The sequence below is a fragment of the Rana temporaria genome, chromosome 4 (genome assembly GCF_905171775.1).
Source record: "Rana temporaria chromosome 4, aRanTem1.1, whole genome shotgun sequence".
Lineage (NCBI taxonomy): Eukaryota > Metazoa > Chordata > Amphibia > Anura > Ranidae > Rana > Rana temporaria.
The window spans coordinates 277,816,377-277,828,567 of NC_053492.1; the positions used below are offsets into that span (position 1 = coordinate 277,816,377).

The 12,191-nt window shown below is 43.8% G+C and overlaps 1 protein-coding gene across 3 annotated transcripts in view; it reads right to left on the minus strand.

Annotated features, from left to right (window-relative positions):
• TBC1D32 (TBC1 domain family member 32) overlaps positions 1-11,871 on the minus strand; it is a 552,992-nt gene extending 541,121 nt beyond the window's left edge. For 2 of the 3 annotated variants that reach the window (XM_040350328.1, XM_040350326.1), the window contains exon 1: positions 11,778-11,871. The gene's annotated coding sequence lies outside the window, so the exon portion shown is untranslated. Of the gene's footprint in view, positions 1-4,345; positions 4,496-11,777 lie in introns of those variants that run through there. The other variant, XM_040350327.1, reaches the window with a different exon arrangement.
• Positions 11,872-12,191: the final 320 nt, after the last annotated feature.

Below are 12,191 nucleotides of genomic sequence, written 5' to 3' on the forward strand. Positions count from 1 at the left end.
GGAACAGAAGCATATTAATTACATACATCATTTAAACATATACAACCCATACTCCAGCAACTATTAACCTATTAACCCCGTGTTGGCCACAATCCCACTCAAGTGGGCTCCTAATGTGCCCCCTTTCTTATGGGACTGTAGGCCATACTCCTCACCAACCACCTTACTCCAGGCACAATAACAAATAAACACACTGACCAATTATTGGCGAATAAAGGCCGCGGTAACTTTTATTGGTTTAAACACAAAGAATTTTAAAATTCAAATCCATTTTTATTACATAACTTCAACCATCAATAAATTGCCATTAATCAAGCAAAACCAAAATATGTGTAACTGCTCAGTTTTTGTAACTCAAGCAGAATTTAAATTATAATTGACATATCACGTCCCACAAGCCGGGCCTGAGCATCATGCCCGGCCCCACCCCACCTCCGCGGCCTTCTCGATTCCATACTGCAATCCCAAATTAAATATATCAATTCCCACGTCCGAGAGGTGGACGCCATCCTGCCTGTATAGCCCGTTAAAACCCCCTTCTAAATCCACATGTCTGTAGGACAAACCACCAATTTGGGTCATGAACTTGCACATGGCCTGATTTATACGCTTCCTTATCTTCTCCATGGCCCTTCTCTGTGGAGAGGAGAGCCAAGAGAGGCGCGGAACGATTTCTGAGAAAATTAAAATTGTACCTGGAGAGGCTAACGAGAACCTTTGCAGATCCCTTTGCATCAAAAAAAGTAAATCCAGGGTTCTTACTTTACCCAAATCATTCCCACCAGCATGAACTAATAATAAATCCGGCTTAGGCCATTGCTGACTAAGCCTACTTAAGTGAAAATATAGTTGGTGCCACTGAAGTCCCCGCACACCTTTCCAAAAGACCTGGAATGATTCTGGACAAAGTGATAAATTAGTTGAATACCTCCGCAAGGCCGCTCTCTTATGCGCCCAGTGAATGTAGGAATGCCCCAGAATCCAAACCGTGCGGGGCTGACCTGAAAATTAAACAAACAAGTTAGGACGAACATAAACTCTAAAACAATTTGATTTCCACCTCCCCATGTCTTTAATGGCTGACTCACATACTCCTCTCCGGGCCGCCTCTGATGCGGCGCCAATTCTAAAAGAGTGGGAGGATATTCGCATGTTCTGCAAACCTAAATTTACCAGGCACTTATGCAGTACCGCATCAAATTGAAATTTGGTAAGCGGCCCTCCATTCTGGTGAACTAAAAATAACCCTGGAACTGGGGGCCTGACACCCAAAAACGAGTCACCGCGTCAACGGGGCAAACGGCCTTGACACCCTGGGCCGCCAACCGAATCCTAACGCCTTTACCTAAAGCGTCGGTCTTAGAACGACTTAACCATAGCTGAATTCCCGTGGGATCTACCGTTACGTGGTCGACTAAAATGCCCGACCCCCCCCGTTTAGAATTTGGGAGTAGCTCCGATATCCGTAACGCCCCGTGAAAAGCGAGCACAAACGCCGTTCTGAAAAGTAGGGATTCAAAACTTGAAAAACAAACGGACGACGCTGTCTCGCACAACTTGCCCAAAAGGTCAAGTGAAATCGGCCTTCTGTCGTCTGGAACAAAATTAGCCCTTCTATACCCTTTTAAGGCCTGTTTCACCGAAAAGTAAGCTGTGCACGGTGACTTGTGACCTCTTGAACCACCCAGGACTCTGGCCATGCTGCACAGCACCAGTGTGTTCCCCATATTGCAGCAAAGCCCTTGGACCCCGCCGCGTCCGTGAATAATCTGAAATCTGGCGCTGCCACAAACTCCTCCTGAAAAAATGATCTGCCGTTGTACGTCTCCAGGAACCAAGCCCAGACCAACAGATCTGCCTTGATCGAACTCGTCAGCCTGACATGGGCAAACGGGGACTTTAAACCAGCTATTGCTAAATACAAACGACGCGAAAAAATACGCCCAACAGGCATGATCCTGCTCGCAAAAGCCAGGACTCCCAGCAGCGACTGCATCTCTTTGAGCAGCACTTTTTTTCTTGATAGAAAGGAAGCTATTAATGAATTTAATTTCAACAATTTTGCTCTGGCAAACGAAACCCCATCCTACACGTGTCTATACAGATGCCTAAAAACTCCAGGGTTGTCGCCGGGGCACACGTTTTCTCCTCCGCTAGCGGGACGCCAAACTGCGCCGCCATATCCTGAAACGCCTGCAATAACTCCTGACAACTCCCCGAATCCTGTGGTCCTATAAACAGAAAGTCATCCAGGTAGTGGACGATTTTGTCACTACCTGAACGAAAGCCAACCACCCAATGCAAGAAGGACGAAAATTCCTCGAAGTAGGAGCAAGAAACTGAACACCCCATAGGCAGACACCTATCGAAGAAATAGGCCCCGTCAAAATAAAAACGAATTAAATGCCTCAGGGGCAATGGGCAACAGTCGAAAAGCCGATTTAATATCGGCTTTTGCCAGCAACGCACCTTGGCCACACTGCCGTACTTTAACAATCGCCTCCTCGAAAGTCGCATACTTCACCGAGCAAAGTTCCACATTAATCTCGTCATTAAGCGAATCCCCTTTAGGGAAGGATAAGTGATGTATAATCCTATAGGTATTCTGCTCCCTTTTGGGCACCACTCCTAGAGGTGATATACGGAAATTGTCAAAGGGGGGGTGCTCAAAAGGACCCGCAATGTGACCTTCCGCAATTTCTTTTACAACCTTTTCCCTCACCGCTTGCGGAAACTGACTGACTGATTTTAAGTTATCCACCACTGTGCATCCTGCCCCTGAGAATGAAGGGAGGGGGAAACCAAATTCAAAGCCTCTACTGAGGAATTGCGCCGTCTCCTGGTCTGGATAGATTTCCAGCCATGGGCGCATACTTTCCAGCCTCACTGGCGTGCAGGCTTTTTGGAAAAATATCCCTAGTACTTTGACTAGCAGCATTTGCCGACTTCTTTAAACACTTTGCCGCAGGGTGAGCCCCTGCGCAAAACGAACACTCGTGTCTGTATTTACAAGCCGCATTCCAGCGGCACTGACTATCATTGAACGCGAAACAGCTTCCTTTCCTGAAAACTGCGCCAGAAGTGGAAGCCGCAGCTGGCTTTGGCATAGCAGACCTCTGCGGGGCCAGCAGATTTAGCCAAAGGCCGACGTCCTTCATACCCCAGCGCAATGAGGGGTGGACCGCCAATTTCTGTCTAAACGACTCATCGTAATAGAACCAGCCAAGTCCACCAAAACTCTTGTATGCCTCCAATATATGATCCACATGTTGGAACAAACCACTACTGCGTTCCGGGTACTTATCCGACATGACACCAGCAAAGATGCAAAACGCTTGCAACCAGTTATTGAAAGACCTAGGTATGGGTCTGCGTCTGTCATCATCATGTTTGTCGTTTTTTTCCGTTTTGGCCATAAAGTCCTTCTGGGAGGGTAAAAGGGATAGAATGTCCATAAATTCCCCCCTCCAAATTTTTTCCTTCACTAACGTGCTCAAGTGATACCCCAGGGGAGACATTTCGCAGGGCATCACTTCTTTCATGCATGCCTCAGGCACGCTGCCCCTCCCGGCGGAGTTACCCTCCCCCGACACACTCCCAGGGGCCATAACCATATTGGGGGATTGATGTACTGGAGCAATGGGATGTGTGCTGTGTAAAGGATTAATCATTAAATGTGACACAGTACTTGCAGTTTGCACAGGACCAGCAGGGGTCATTGTTCTGACTAGGGAAGAAAGAGAATCTACAATGACATTCAGAGCCTGCAACTGAGCACACTCACCCACTGCTTGAGGCTGTGTACTGACGGCTGGACTAGGCTCTTCACACAGCATGGCTGCTGCAGGCTCCTGCCTGAAAGGTGAGACTTGTGGCTCCTGTCCCCAAACGGAGACCTGCGGCTGTCTGGGTGAACGTGGGGGGGGCGGGCGCCCCCTCCCCACGCTTGCTGTGGGCTGCACAGCCCTGCCTCTCCTGGCGTTCCCCCTCGCAGGGGACTGAGAAATGTTCCTCTTCTGCCGCACTGAGTGGCGCACGCTTGCGGGTCCGCCCCCGCCATCTTCCTCCTCACATTCGCCGCTCCTCCGCTCCGCCTCCACAGCTGACTGGGATTCCCCTGCGCGTTCTGGAGGCTGACTCCTCCGTGCTCTGACAGGGAGCTCCCTGCTCCCAGACGCGCTCTCACTCAGCTGCTCAATGGGTGACACAAACCCAGAGTCTGACGCCACTTCTGCAGGTTGTTCTTCAGGGACAATGTCCCCCAGAGTTAAGCAGCGTTTAAGCCACTCTTCCCCCCCTTCACTGCCTGCCTTTTCCAAAAGTTTTTTAAAGAGGGACTCCATACCTTAAAGAGAAGGGCAGCTAGACCAGAGAAGTCCAAGTTCCACAGCTGCTGCTGCCAAAGGGAAAGAGGGAGATTCCCAGCCCAGCCAATCCTTATAAAGCCTTCCCAGGCTCCTAGAAACTTCCGACACCTCCTATTGGCTGGCTGATGATCCCAGAATTTAAAGAAACAGAAGCATATTAATTACATACATCATTTAAACAGATACAACCCATACTCCAGCAACTATTAACCTATTAACCCCGTGTTGGCCACAATCCCACTCAAGTGGGCTCCTAATGTGCCCCCTTTCTTATACTACACATTAATACAGGAAAGTAAAATTATTTCATAGATAAATATCCTCAATTTGGATTTCATCAAATAGCATGACAGATACATCGCCTTGTAAAAGTATTCACCCCCCCTTGGCTTTTTACCTATTTTGTTACATTACAACCTTTAGTTCAATGTTTTTTTTTTAAATCTGAATTATATGTGATGGATCAGAACACAATAGTCTAAGTTGAAGTAAAATTAGAAAAATTATTTTTTAGAAATAAAAAATTGATAATTGGCATGTGCGTATGTATTCACCCCCTTTGTTATGAAGCCCATAAAAAGCTCTGGTGCAACCAATTACCTTCAGAAGTCCCATAATTAGTGAAATGATGTCCACCTGTGTGCAATCTAAGTGTCACATGATCTGTCATTACAAATGCACACTTGTTTGAAAGGCCCCAGAGGCTGCAACACCTAAGCAAGAGGCACCACTAACCAAACACTGCCATGAAGACCAAGGAACTCTCCAAACAAGTAGGAGACAATGGGGGTTATTTACGAAAGGCAAATCCACTTTGCACTACAAGTGCACATGGAAGTTCAGTCGCTGTAGATCTAAGGGGGACATGCAAGAAAAATAAAAAAACAGCATTTTAGCTTGCACATGATTGGATGATAAAATCAGCAGAGCTTCCCCTCATTTCAGAGCTTCCCCTCAGATCTACAGCAACTGCACTTACAAGTGCACTTGTAGTGTAGAGTGGATTTCCCTTTAGTAAATCAACCCCAATGTTGTTAAGACGTACAAGTCAGGGTTAGGTTATAAAAGCATATCCAAATCTTTGATGATCCCTAGGAGCACCATTAAATCTATCATAACCAATTGGAAAGAGCATGGCACAACCGCAAACCTGCCAAGAGACGACCACACACCAAAACTCACGGACCGGGCAAGGAGGGCATTAGTCAGAGAGGTGGCACAGAGACCTAAGGTAAACCTGGAGGAGATGCAGAGTTCCACAGCAGAGACTGAAGTATCTGTACATAGGACAATAATAAACTGTACGCTCCATAGAGTTGGGCTTTATGGCAGAGTGGTCAGAAGAAAGCCATTACATTTAGCAAAAAACAAAATGGCATGTTTTGAGTTTGCGAAAAGGCACGTGGGAGACTCCAAAAATGTATGGAGGAAGGTGCTCTGATCTGATGAGCTAAAGTTTAACTTTTTGGCCATCAAAAAGAAAACGCTATGACTGGCGCAAACCCAACACATCACCCAAAGAACACCATCCCCCACCGTGAAACATGGTGGTGACAGCATCATCCTGTGGGGATGTTTTTCAGCAGTGGGGACTGGGAAACTGGTCAGAGTTGAGGTAAAGATGGATGGCGCTAAATACAGGGATATTCTTGAGCAAAACCTGTACCACTCTGTGTGTTAATTTGAGGCGAGGATGGAGGTTCACCTTCCAGCAGGACAATGACCCCAAACACACTGCTAAAGCAACACTTGAGTGGTTTAAGGGGAAACATGTAAATGTGTTAGAATGGCCTAGTCAAAGCCCAGACCTCAATCCAATAGAAAATCTGTGGTCAGACTTAAAGATTGCTGTTCACAAGCACAAACCATCCAACTTGAAGAAGCTGGAGCAGTTTTGCAAGAAGGAATTGGCACAAATCCCAGTGGTAATATGTGGCAAGCTCCTAGAGACTTATCCAAAGTGACTTGGAGCTGTGATAGCTGCAAAATGTGGCTCTACAAAGTATTGACTTTAGGGGGGTGAACAGTTATGCACAATGACTTTTTCTGTTATTTTGTCCTCATTGTTGTGTGCTTCACAATAAAAAAAAAAAAAAAAAACACACATCTTCAAAGTCGTGGGCATGTTCTGTAAATTAAATTATGCACATCCTCAAACAATCCATGTTAATTCCAGGCTGTGAGGCAACAAAACATGAAAAATGCCAAGGGGAGTGAATACTTTCGCAAGGCACTTATGAAGCCAAACTGGAATACTCCCAGGACATTGCTAAGTGAGGCCTAGTCATCACTGCTCACTTCCACGGTTCCACCATCACTGGAGTGAGCTCTTAAATGCTGAGCTCAGAGCTACTGCATCGGGGAGAGAGAGCGCGCATGTGAGAGGGTTTGAATCAGAGAAGGAGCTCACTCCTGTGAGGGCGGAGGTGAGCAGTGATGACTAGGCCTCGCTTGGCAATGTCCTGGGAGTATTCCAGTCAGGCTTCATAAGGTATGTAAATGGCTTAGACCTATAGCAAGGGTATTATTCATCTTTAGTCAGAGCTGCACAGTTTGATTTTATCTACAGAATCCCCTTATATGCATAGGCAGTTTTGTGGTAAAGGTGAACTATCCCTTTAAAGCAGTTGTATTGTCCGCTTGGTCATTTTTATAATAAAGGGGTTGTAAAGGAATTGTTTTTTCCCCCTAAATAGCTTCCTTTACCTTAGTGCAGTCCTCCTTCATATACCTCATCCTTAGATTTTGCTTTTAAATGTCCTTATTTCTTCTGAGAAAAACTCACTTCCTGTTCTTCTGTCTGTAACTCCACACAGTAATGCAAGGCTTTCTCCCTGGTGATGAAAAAGCCTCTTGAGGGGGAGGGGGCGTGCAGGAGTGTCAAGACGCCCACTAACACACAGCTCCTTTCTCTATCTGCAAAGTAGAGAGTGTCCTGACTTGCCTGCTCGCCCCCTCCCCCTCAAGAGGCTTTCTCCACACCAGGGAGAAAGCCTTGCATTACTCTGTGAAGTTACAGACAGAAGAACAGGAAGTGAGGATTTCTCAGAAGAAATAAGGACATTTAAAAGCAAAATGGAAGGATGAGGCAAGTGAAGTAGGACTGCACTAAGGTAAAGGAAGCTATTTAGGGAAAAAACAACCCCTTTAAGTTTTGTGTTAATTTTAATCTACATACATCCATTGCCTGCATAAGCATTTGGTTTGTAAAAGTGAACTATTCTTTTAAATATTGTCTTGAAAGACTCCTAAGTGCAAAAGCTATTCCTAAATAAGTGCCAAATCTGTACAATTTACTCCAACAACAGACCCCAACATAGTCTGGCCAAAGTGGACTAAAGACTTTCCAACCTCAACAAAACAGGACTAAGGATGTTGAGGAAAACTTTTTCTTAAAAGTTATCAATACACAAGTTCTTTGTTTGCAGGTCTATATACCATATTTTTTGCTCCATACGACACCCCTGACCATAAGACACACCTATGTTTTAGAGGAGGAAGACAAGAAAAAAAAATATTCTGAACCAAATGGTGTACTAAAATATTTACCAGTGCCCATTAATGCAGCCTGACCAGTGCCATACATTGCAGCCTGACCTGTGCCTGGCGAGGACATCACCACATCCAAAAAAGCAGCCCGAGCCGGCGCCGCGGCCGCACTCCATTCAGCCTGTTCTGTCTTCTGTCTGTGACAGGCAAAGCCAAATGACAGGTGACAGGCTCAGCCGGGAGGTGGCCCGGCACTCGTAGGAGACGGCCGCCTGGTATTCTAATGTGGTGGTGGTGGCGGCGAAGTCGGTCCTGGTCAGTATTTGCTCTATATGACACACAGGCAATTCCTCCCATTTTTTTTTGGGTGGGGGGGGGGGGGGAGAAGTGCGTCTTATGGAGCGAAAAATACGGTAATTCTATACTATACCCTCTACATATTGCATGAACTAGGAATTAGCCACTGGGCCAAATGTTACCATTGCTCTACAACACCAACAGATGATTTCACATGTCTTGTGTTTAAATATCACCTAACTGCCAACAAATACACCAGCTATTGACACACTCAGTGATTTGCCCTTACCTACTGAAAATACGTCTACTTTCTATATGTCATATAATGGATAAACACCCCAAAAAGCTATTGTGGCTACTGCTCTTTTATCCCAGAAAGGTAATCTTACTAAAATGAAAGGACCCAACATCTCTCAAAGTAACGGACCATTATTCTACTGTAAATACAAACTTTATATTGGCTGATCATGCCCATATAAGGCCTCATGCACACAGGGCGTTAAAAAAAAAAAAAAACGCGCTGCAAAACCAGTACTGACACCAGTAAAAAGTGGCTGTAAAAACGCGTTTTTAGAAGTGTTTTGTATTGGCGTTAATGAGCTTTTAGCAGCGTTTCTCTGCCCTCTTCTACTGTCCACTCCCAAATCCAATTACTACAGCTTAAAGCATGGGTCTTCAAACTACGGCCCTCCAGGTGTTCAGGAACTACAATTCCCATCATGCCTAGTCATGTCTGCGAATGTCAGAGTTTTACAATGCCTCATGGGATTTGTAGTTCCGCAACAGCTGGAGGGCCGTAGTTTGAGGATCCCTGGCTTAAAGGGTCACTAAAAGAAAATAAAATGTTTTTGCTGAAATGACTGTTTACAGGGTATAGAGACATAAAAGTTAACTGATTCCTTTTAAAAATGATTAAAAATAGATTAAATTCAATCATATAATGTGCCTCTAGTTTCACTTTCGGTTTTAAACTGGTTTCATGTTTCTGTGAAGTAAAGAGACCCACAGAACAAAAACAAACAAATCCAGGGCAGTGTTTTGTTTCTAAAAAAAATGAATCTGATTGGTTCTGTTAAGTTTTAGACACACAGTGAAAAGTTCCCAGTACCATGGTTATAAGGAAACAGGCAACCAAGAAGTGTGGAGATCAGAGCAGAATTACAGCAACTTGAGAGCAAAAACGAACAATGAGGTAATGAAACCAGTACTACAGTAAGGTAAAGGAAGCTAATTAGCTAAAAAAAAAAAATCCTTTAGTGATCCTTTAAAAAAGCTTGATGCTGTATATAGCATCAATGCGTTCAGACGCAATATTTTCAGCAAATACAGAAAATGATCCTGACAGAAATGCAGTATCTTCGTTACTTTCTGTACACTGCACTGAAGAATACTTTAGCTTCCTTCCTTACTTCCTAGTCGTCTTCTGTAAACTACAGATTTACCTGAGCCCCCCCCCCCCCCCACGTAATAAATATGAAGAGATAGGGACATGTTTGTAGTCCAAATAAGGAAGAGAGCAGCCTAGGGTAACAACCATGGCTCGGGCTCCCTCTACAGATAAAGTGTCACCCCCGGACAGGAAGTGTTATTTGCAGGATTACCCAATGAAAATAAATCAAAAGCTCGATAAAAGAAAAACTAATGTAGCCACCACACCAAGAAATAGTAAGCTGCAATATCACATTTTTGGTTTGGGGTTTACACTTTAAAAGTTGGGAGTGTCTGTATAATTACACTAGCAGCTGCTGCTGTAATAAAAAGCCATTTGACACAATGTACACTGTTCAGATAGGAAATAGAGAGCTATGCAACATTGTTTCTTTTAGATCTACTCGGTTTCATTACATGATGGCGCCAGTAAACAGAACCTGACAAGTAAGAAAAAATAAATACAAAATAGGTCTCTGTTTAGCCCCTTAACAAGCAGCCAATAATTATTAATTATTGATCAAATATTTACATACAATTTAAAAAAAAAAAATTAACCATTAATATTTTATATTTTTTTTTTACTTTTGTTTTGTATAAAAATGTGTCACATTAAAAGCACAAAAAAACAAATAAACAAAAACACAACTTTATTTTACTTATAATAACTTTATAATACTTTTTACTTGAATTATAATTTTGAACTGGACAAGTTATAAAATAAAATGTTTACTTTTTATCAAAAGCAACACATTTTTTTTAAAAAAAACACTGATCAAAAGAAAAAAAAAGTGCATTTTTGTTAGTTTTGTCAGAAAACTGCATAAACTGCATTTTTTTCGCTTTGGTCAGTATTTTTTTTTCTCCATCTTATGTCCCATTGGGAAGATTTAAAATTAACCTCCTGTCCCATTACCAAAACAGGAAGTGAGAAGTAATCCCTCCAAAGTGAGGGAATCCATGTCTGTCACCAGGGTCGGAACTAGTGTCCCCACCTCTCCTTCCAAGCATCAAACTGTTACCCAGAGAATTCTTCACCACTTTTACCCATCTCTTCTCTATTCTGCTACTGACCACCTCTATGATAATATCTCACTCCTGTCCTGCCCTAACCTGACAACTTCTGTTCTCTCTCATCCTCACTGGATGCACTTGCTCCTCCCACTACACATAGAATCAGACCACAACTGTTACAACCTTGGCAGACAGATGACACCAGAAATTGCACAGCTGTGCACTGGAGATCAGATATTGATCAGATCTTATAGGGATCCTAAGGAGATCAGTCTAGGTGAGAGCTCAGTGTACTGTACTGAATACACTGACAGCATATATATTATATATATTGATCAGATCTTATAGGGATCCTAAGAAGATCAGTCTAGGTGGGAGCTCAGTGTACTGTACTGAATACACTGACAGCGTATATATTATATATATATTGATCAGATCTTATAGAGATCCTAAGGAGATCAGTCAAGGTGACAGCTCAGTGTACTGTACTGGATACACTGACAGTGTATATATATATATATATATATATATATATATATATATATATATATATATTGATCAGATCTTATAGGGATCCTAAGGAGATCAGTCTAGGTGACAGCTCAGTGTATTTTACTGAATACACTGACAGCGTATATATATATATATATATTGATCAGATCTTATAGGGATCCTATGGCGATCAGTCTAGGTGACAGCTCGGTGTACAGTACTGGATACACTAACAGTGACAGCGTATATATTATATATATATATATATATATATATTGATCAGATCTTATAGGGATGCTAAGGAGATCAGTCTAGGGACAGCTCAGTGTATTGTATTGGATACACTGACAGCGGACACGCCCACATCCGTCACGTAAGGCCGAGTCAGGGACTGTTTGCCATTGCTATAGTAACAACATAGCTTCGTCTATGTTTGCTCCACCGATCTCCATAGAACCCGAGCACGCTGCACTCCCTGCCTTACTACCAACTGTAATGTACAGACATCGCTCATCAGTGACCGGATCCAGCATGTCCTGCCGTCTATCATGCCCCCAGACACTTGCGATCGCCCATACAGTTACATCACCGAGCTCAGCAATCCATGAGCCTGTCACTATAGAACACAATCACACATACGGGGACCCCTCATTACATAACCCAGCCGCTGCACCAATTGGAAACACTCACCGTGGCCACTGCTCCCAAGTGTCTGTATGGATCCTGATAGAACCAGCGTGGAACGCACTCCTTACATGGCCTACACAATAATGGGCGGGGCTTACACAGGGTGGGCGTTGTGTGCCGCCTCTCACGGGCAGGTAGCCAATGAGACGGCTCTCTGTATTACTAGTTATAAGAAACGTCATCACTATGGATGTGGCTCCACCTAGTACGGTCCTTGCAGCGTGCCCCTTCGGCAATAGGTCTGGGTGAAGGGACGGTGTCAGGCTCATATAGAGAGCTGTGTATACCTTCAGTGACAATTGTTTATTATACACAGTGCTGGAACACACTAAGCAGGGTTTACCTGGATTTTAAAGGCATATTCCACGTGTAAAAATGTAAGTGTTTCTAAACAAATACATTTTTTATTTTTTTAAC